The sequence below is a fragment of the Gossypium arboreum genome, chromosome 8 (assembly GCF_025698485.1).
Source record: "Gossypium arboreum isolate Shixiya-1 chromosome 8, ASM2569848v2, whole genome shotgun sequence".
In the NCBI taxonomy this organism is placed as follows: domain Eukaryota; kingdom Viridiplantae; phylum Streptophyta; class Magnoliopsida; order Malvales; family Malvaceae; genus Gossypium; species Gossypium arboreum.
Genome location: NC_069077.1, coordinates 67,234,720 through 67,242,004, shown reverse-complemented (window position 1 = coordinate 67,242,004; position 7,285 = coordinate 67,234,720). Strand labels below are relative to the sequence as shown.

The following is a 7,285-nucleotide window of genomic DNA, read 5'->3' as shown; positions in this document are numbered from 1 at the left end:
AAATTATGTTAGACAACTTGTGCTACTCGGTTTTAAGTGAAAACGAGCAAAAGGGCTTAATCGGTAAAAATACCTAATAGTCATAAGTACATGTTAGAGTGAGAATTTGATGTTGCCATAGAAGGGAAAAATGATCAGCATGTCATAAAACATAAGAAAATAGGCTGAATTTTAATTTACGAGCTTTGGGGCAAAAGTGTAAATATGCAAAAGTTTAGGGGCAAAATTGTAATTTTTCAAAAATATGATTTTGGGTCAATTTGAATAATGTGAGTCCTAATTAGACTATATTTTAAATGATAGAGCAAGGAAAACTGAAATTCGGGCTAAAATGGGGAAAATACCAAGTTGTGGACGAAATGGTAAAAATAGCCATTTTCGCATACGAGGTAAGTTCATATGTAAATGTTGGTAACATAGTTATTATTTTAAATGTTTTAATGTTTTTTTAAATGATATGATAATTATTATGAAATATTATACTTGTGATAATTGTTTGATAATATGTCAAATTATGTGATATACTTGGAAAATATGAAATACTACCGAGTATCGGTATCGGCATTCCGTAGAAGATGGTTGAGACACATGATTGGGAAAAGGTCCCGTTGAACCTTAGGAATGGATTAGGATACAAGTGACATGTCACTGGGATATTTGGGCATCCGAACTCGTTGAGTTGAGTCCGAGTTCACTTATGGATGCGAGCGTCCGAACTCGTTGAGTTGAGTCCGAGTTCGTGAGATGTAACTAGGCATCCGAACTCGTTGAGTTGAGTCCGAGTTCACTTATGGATGCGAACGCCCGAGCTCGTTGAGTTGAGTCCGAGTTCACTTATGGGCGGGTTACATGGTAGCTTGGCTACATATGTGGCACTTATGTGCAAGTTATCCATGTATCCGAATTATATTCGATGTGTTCAACGGGTAAAGTTCTACTCAAATGGAGGAATACTCAAGATGAAAGGGACGTATTGGTAAGTGTTGTGAAATGGATACTTTGAACAGGTATGTACTTAACCCTCGGGTTGAAAACTCGATATAACAACAATATGGTAAGATGATAAATGAAAAGGTGATATGAATGTCTTGGTGATAATTATGCAAATGATGTTTTATGTTTGCTTATATGGTTATGTTACTTGCTATTTGCATGTGAGCTTACTAAGCATTTATGCTTACTCCCTCCTTTTCATTCCTTGTAGTGTTGACAAGCCAGCTCGGAAATCGGAAACGGTCGGAGGCACGCTCACACTATCCGTATACCATCTTGACATAATGGCTTGTATATTTTGAGTATGGCATGTATAGCATTATAATCATTTTATATGTATGGTCTTATGATATGGTTATTGAGTGGTATGGAAATAGAAATGCTTGGTAATGATTAGCCATTGGAATGGCTAATCATGATCATATTTGGTATTATGTATGTCAAATTGCTAGCTAATCCATGGAAACCATGAAATAGGTAAAATTTACCATAAAATAGATTCAGACAGCAGCAGTGACGTGAGTTTAAAAAATCACTAAAAATAGTAGAAATGGAATTAAATAATGAATAAGTTATGGAATCGAAGCTTGATGAGTCTATTTTCATATGGAATAAGCGAAACAGGTATATGAGCTATATTTTATGAGATGTTTAAATTTTTGTGAAACAGGGCCAGAGCGATTTCTGGATCCCTGTTCTGACTTTGGAAATTCACCATAAATTTTACAAAGATAATTAGAAGTCACGCTTTATATGTACAGATTCCTTATTGAGTCTAGTTTTATTAGAGATAAACTTCATAGTCATTGAAGCTCTGTACAGGGAGATATCTGATTCGTAATACACTGAGGTCAGAGTAGTTGAACCCTGAAACAGGGAGACTTTAACTAATAAACTGTACTAATTGGCCCAACCAAAATTCTAGAAAAAATTAGTAGATATATATATGAGTCTAGTTTCAGGAAAAATTTATGGAATTGGATTTCGAGTTTCGTAACTCGAGATATGATTTTTAAAGCGACTGTGATGCAGTTAGCCAGCTTGTCTGGAAATTTTTAAAATGAATTGTATGAGCTGTTTAATTAATGAATTAAGTCCGTTAACACCTCGTGTTCGACTCCGGCAACGGTATCGGGTATGGGGTGTTACAATTTCGATTAGCCAAACATACATCAATATTAACATCATTTACAAGCGAACACTCATGGCTATAATCACAACCAAAATACCACATCTAGTCTATACATGCCATATACTAAATATATACAACTCAAAAGTACCAAAGAGATGTTTGATAGTGCGATGATGTTCCTGATGACTTCCGGATCTAAGCTAGCCTTGATTCACTAAAAACATATAAAAATAACACGAAGTAAGCTTAATAGCTTAATAAGCTCGTATGTAAATAACTTAATTCATCGAATAAATGTAAATCAACCAATTTCATATTAGCTATAAACCTTTGTTATGTCTTAAAACATGATTAAATACCATCTCATTGAACTTTCTCTATTTAATACTTAATTAGCTTCTATACATACCTGTCTCGCCTCGTCCTAACCTATTTCTTGACCTCATCATTTGTTTACCCATTGAACCATTAGGAATAGAAATTGGATACTTAATAGTCTTATACGATAAGTACCTATACCATGGCCCGTAGCCAAATCAAGGTAACTTATCCGAAGAACAATTATCATGGCCCGAAGCCAAATCATCTGATATTCATGCCCAAAGCCAAATCGGTATAACCCGCACCCAAAGTGCTAATATCATGGCCCAAAGCAAACTCAACTTATCATCTAATAGCATGACACTAGTGTCCAAATATATTCCTAAAGTTCAACCGAGCTTTCACATTTTTTGTTTCTATCATCGAATGCATTCATAAAGTCGTTCTCATAATTTGAACATTATTCATAATCTCATAATCACAGTTTATGCAATATCAAAGCTTTTAACATACTTTTATAATGAAATTACCACATACGAACTTACCTCGTATTAGGAATTGACAAATTGGATCGACTACTTGATAACCTTGCTTTTCCTTCGATCTAATTTCGGATTCCTCTTTTCTTGATAATTGAGCTAAGAAATGACTGAACCCTTAAAACCATAAACTGGTATTCTTTCCTCTTGAATTTCGACAATTGAAGAAGATGAAAGCAATTAAATTTTGTTTGTGTTATTTATTATCATATTAATAATCAAATTACCCAAATAACCTTTAATAAAACATTTAAAAACACCTAATCATATGTCCATATAAGTCCACTAATGCTTCAAATGGTTTAATTACCATTCAAGGCCATCATATTTAAAAGCCAAAGCTATTTGACACCTTTAATAAGTACAATGCAACTTTTGCATTTTACACGATTAAGTCTTTTTTATCAAATTAACCCACCAATAGATAAAATTACTTCAGGAAATTTTCATACCAACACAATTTCATACTGTAAATGTTAAAATAATAGTAAAATAAATATTTTAACCTCAAATTTGTGGTCTCAAAACCACTGTTCCAATTTGACTAAAAATGGGTTGTTACACACTGTATTTTCGAAGATTGATCTCCGTTTTGGTTACTATCAACTATGGGTAAAAGAATTGGATGTGCCAAAGACAGCTTTCAGAACCAGGTATAGGCACTATGAGTTTCTTGTGATGCCATTCGGCTTGACAAATGCACCTGCAGTGTTTATAGATTTGATGAACAGAATTTTTAGCCCTTATTTAGATAGGTTTGTGGTGGTATTTATAGATAACATTTTGGTTTATTCCCGAGATGAAAATGAACATGCTGAGTACTTGAGAATAGTGTTGCAAACTCTACGAGAAAAAAATTGAATGCTAAATTCAAAAAATGTGAATTTTGGTTACGAGAAGTTAGTTTTCTTGGGCATATAGTATCTGCTGAAGGTGTTAGAGTAGATTGAAAAAAAATTCAACCATTGTTAATTAGAAGCCACCGAAGAATGTGTCTGAACTCTAAATTTTTCTGGGACTAGCTGGTTGTTATTATAAATTTCTAAAAATTTTTTCAATGATAGCTTCCTCAATGACTCATTTACTGTAGAAAGATGTAAAGTTCGAATGGATTGATAAATGCCAGCAGAGTTTTGACAAATTAAAAGCTTTATTGACAGAAGCACCAATGTTAGTTCAGCCAGAATCGGGTAATGAATTTGTAGTTTATAGTGATGCATCATTGCATGGTTTAGGCTGTGTTTTGATGCAAGATGGTAAAGTAGTAGCCTATGCTTCAAGGCAGCAAAAGCCACGTGAAAGGAACTACCCGACATATGATCTTGAATTGGCAACAATAGTGTTTGCATTGAAAATCTGGCGGCATACTTGCTTGATGAAAAATGTCACATATTCACTGATCATAAAAGTCTGAAATATTTGATGTCATAGAAATATTTGAATTTGAGATAGCGCGATGGCTTGAGTTATTGAAAGATTATGATCTTGTTATTGACTATCATTTGGGAAAAGCCAATGTGGTTACTGATGCTCTGAGCAAAAAATCCCTGTTTCCTTGCGAGCTATGAATACTCCATTTTCATTGTCTGATGGAGGATCAATTATAACTGTAACACCCTTTACCCGTATCTGACACCGAGACAGGGTCTGAGGCGTTACCAAACTTAAACACAAATATTCATACAAAACCGGGCCATAAAATTTCATTCAATTTAAAACCATTCATAAACATGCATCTCATCCATTATACGGGCCCACGAGGCCCAAAACATACATTGGGTGTGGTTCGGGACTAAATCGAGAACTTTCGAAACTTTTGTGACACTTAGAAATTTTTTTTTTGTTTTTGAGGGTCATACGCCCGTGTAGGTAGGCCATGTGGTCACACACACTCGTGTGGGTAGGCCGTGTGGTCACATACGCCCGTATGGGTTGGGATACGCCCGTGTCCTCTGCCTGTGTAACTCTCTGTTTATGACATCATCAACCAAATAGAGTCACACAACCAAGTTAAATGCTCGTGTACTTAGGTCGTGTGGCGAATTAAATTCCAAAAATCAAGTGCAGACTTCACATGGCCTGGGCACACGCCCATGTCCTGAGGCTGTATCCTTCACACGGCTGAGACACACGGTCGTGTCTCTGCCTGTGTGTTTACTACTGGGCATTTTGTTTTACCTAATTAGGGTGCAGAGGACACACGGCTAGATCACACCTCCATAGGGTAGACCGTATGTCACACACTGTAACATCTTGAATTAGGGCCTAGTCGGAACAATGGTTTTGAGGCCACAGATTCGAAGATAGAAATAATTATTTTATGAGTCTCATGAGGTTTATATTATGAATGTATGCTTGTGTGAAAGTTTCATGAAGAAATTATATGCATAAAATGTCTAATTGCATTTTAGGGACCAAATTGACTAAAGTGTAAAACTTGCATTCTAGAAGCTTTAAGCATGAAATTGCTGTAGATTATGAATTAGAGGGTCCTAATTAGTAATTTGACCAATTTTTAAAATTTTGGACAAAAATGGGCATGCATAGGAAAAATGTAAAAAAGAAACCCTAAGGGCATTTTGGGCATTTGGTAATTAAAAGAATAAAAAGGGAAAATCAAAGCAAAAATATGTCCATCTTCTTCAAGTGTTGGCTGAATTTCGCAATAGCCATAGCTAGGGTTTTGTTCAACATTTCCAAGCTTGATTGTAAGTGCTCCCTAGCCCTGTTTTTAATTTTCTTTGTATTTTTAAAGTCCTTGAAGCATGATCTACCCATTTCTAGCTATATTTTAATCTAGGGTTCATGTATAAAATTTGACCCATGTGTAACATGCATGTATTTTGATGATTAATGAAGGAATATGAATGTTTGATGCATGATAAACATCTTTTACTCGGTGATTTTTAGTGAAAACACCTAAACAAGGGACTTGTTTGTAAAAGTGTAAAAGAGAATAGTAATAATGTGAAATAAGAGAAAATATGGGCTGATATAAGCTTAGTAAAGGCTCTGCTATGCTTGGGTAACCAAGAAAATGCATGCATTTCATTTTACGAGTCTCGGGACCAAAGTGTAAATATGTGAAAGTTTTGGGATCAAAATGTAAAATTTCAAAAGTATGATTTATGGACCCATTTGAACAATTTGAATAATAAATAAGATAAATTTGGTATTATAGATCAAGAAAAACATGAACCAAGACTTGATCAAGGAAAGAACAAAGTACACAACGATTAGGCTCGATTATCATCATTTTGTACCGAGGTAAGTACATATTGAAATAATATGGTGTTGTAGTATGTTTTAATGCTTTAATATATTGTAATAAATGTTTTATTGTAATTATGAGTTATATACTTGCTGATTGTTATGAAAGCATGAATGTTATTATGGTCGTTATCCACGACGTTACGAGCAACTACGATGGAGACACTATATGCAAGTGAGGAAAAATCTCGTTTGAACCTTAGGAATAGTTTAGGATACAAGTGACAAGTCACTAGGAACTAAGACATTCGAACTCGTTGAGTGGTCCGGGTTTCTGAGTATGTGGCATTTGAGCTCGTTGAGAGATTTGAGTTCATTATGGATGCGAGCATCCGAGCTCGTTGAGAGGTCCGAGTTTATTATGGATGTATTACATGTTATGTGGTAGCTTTGGCTACGTTTGTATATGTGGCACTTATGTGAAAAGTTTCCGTGTATCCAATAGTATTCCGAGAGTTCAACAGGTAATGTAATGAATGTAATGAGAGTCCCGAGAAGGACATATGAAAGAGGTATGGTTATGGATACTTTATGATGAGTACCGGTATGTATGCTAAACCTATGAGTAATGCCTTAATAAAGATCAATTTATGTAACGCTCGGGTTTGTGCAAGTGTACACAGTCGTTATCAAGTAATAAGTAAGTATCGAGTTATCATCTCCACAGGGATTGTATTTGTGCTAAGTCACTTAATTTGTAAAAGTGTATTAACAATTTGATAAATAAAAACAATATAATTGAGAAGTGATGAAAAATTAAGTATATGAAACTAAATGCAATGATCCCTAATGCAATTTATCCTAAGTACGCAAACTATATGAATGAGATAGATTTTAGCAGAATTAATGCAATAAGCAACAATTATAACATAAATAAGCTACGACAATTACTTTAATTAAACTCAAATTATTATCAACATGCTTATCAATATTCGGAAAAACATTCCATGGCAACTCAATCTTTCATGAGTTTGGAAACCACGTTAGGTCCTTTCGGAATCCTTTACTTAGTAAATACGCATTTTACTGA

General features: G+C 34.6%; 1 long non-coding RNA gene across 1 annotated transcript; it reads left to right on the top strand.

Moving 5' to 3' along the window:
* Positions 1-304: 304 nt before the first annotated feature.
* On the top strand, positions 305-1,488 carry LOC128296514 (uncharacterized). Its single transcript, XR_008287122.1, has 2 exons — positions 305-389; positions 1,205-1,488. It is a non-coding gene; the product is annotated as an uncharacterized LOC128296514 (long non-coding RNA).
* Positions 1,489-7,285: the final 5,797 nt, after the last annotated feature.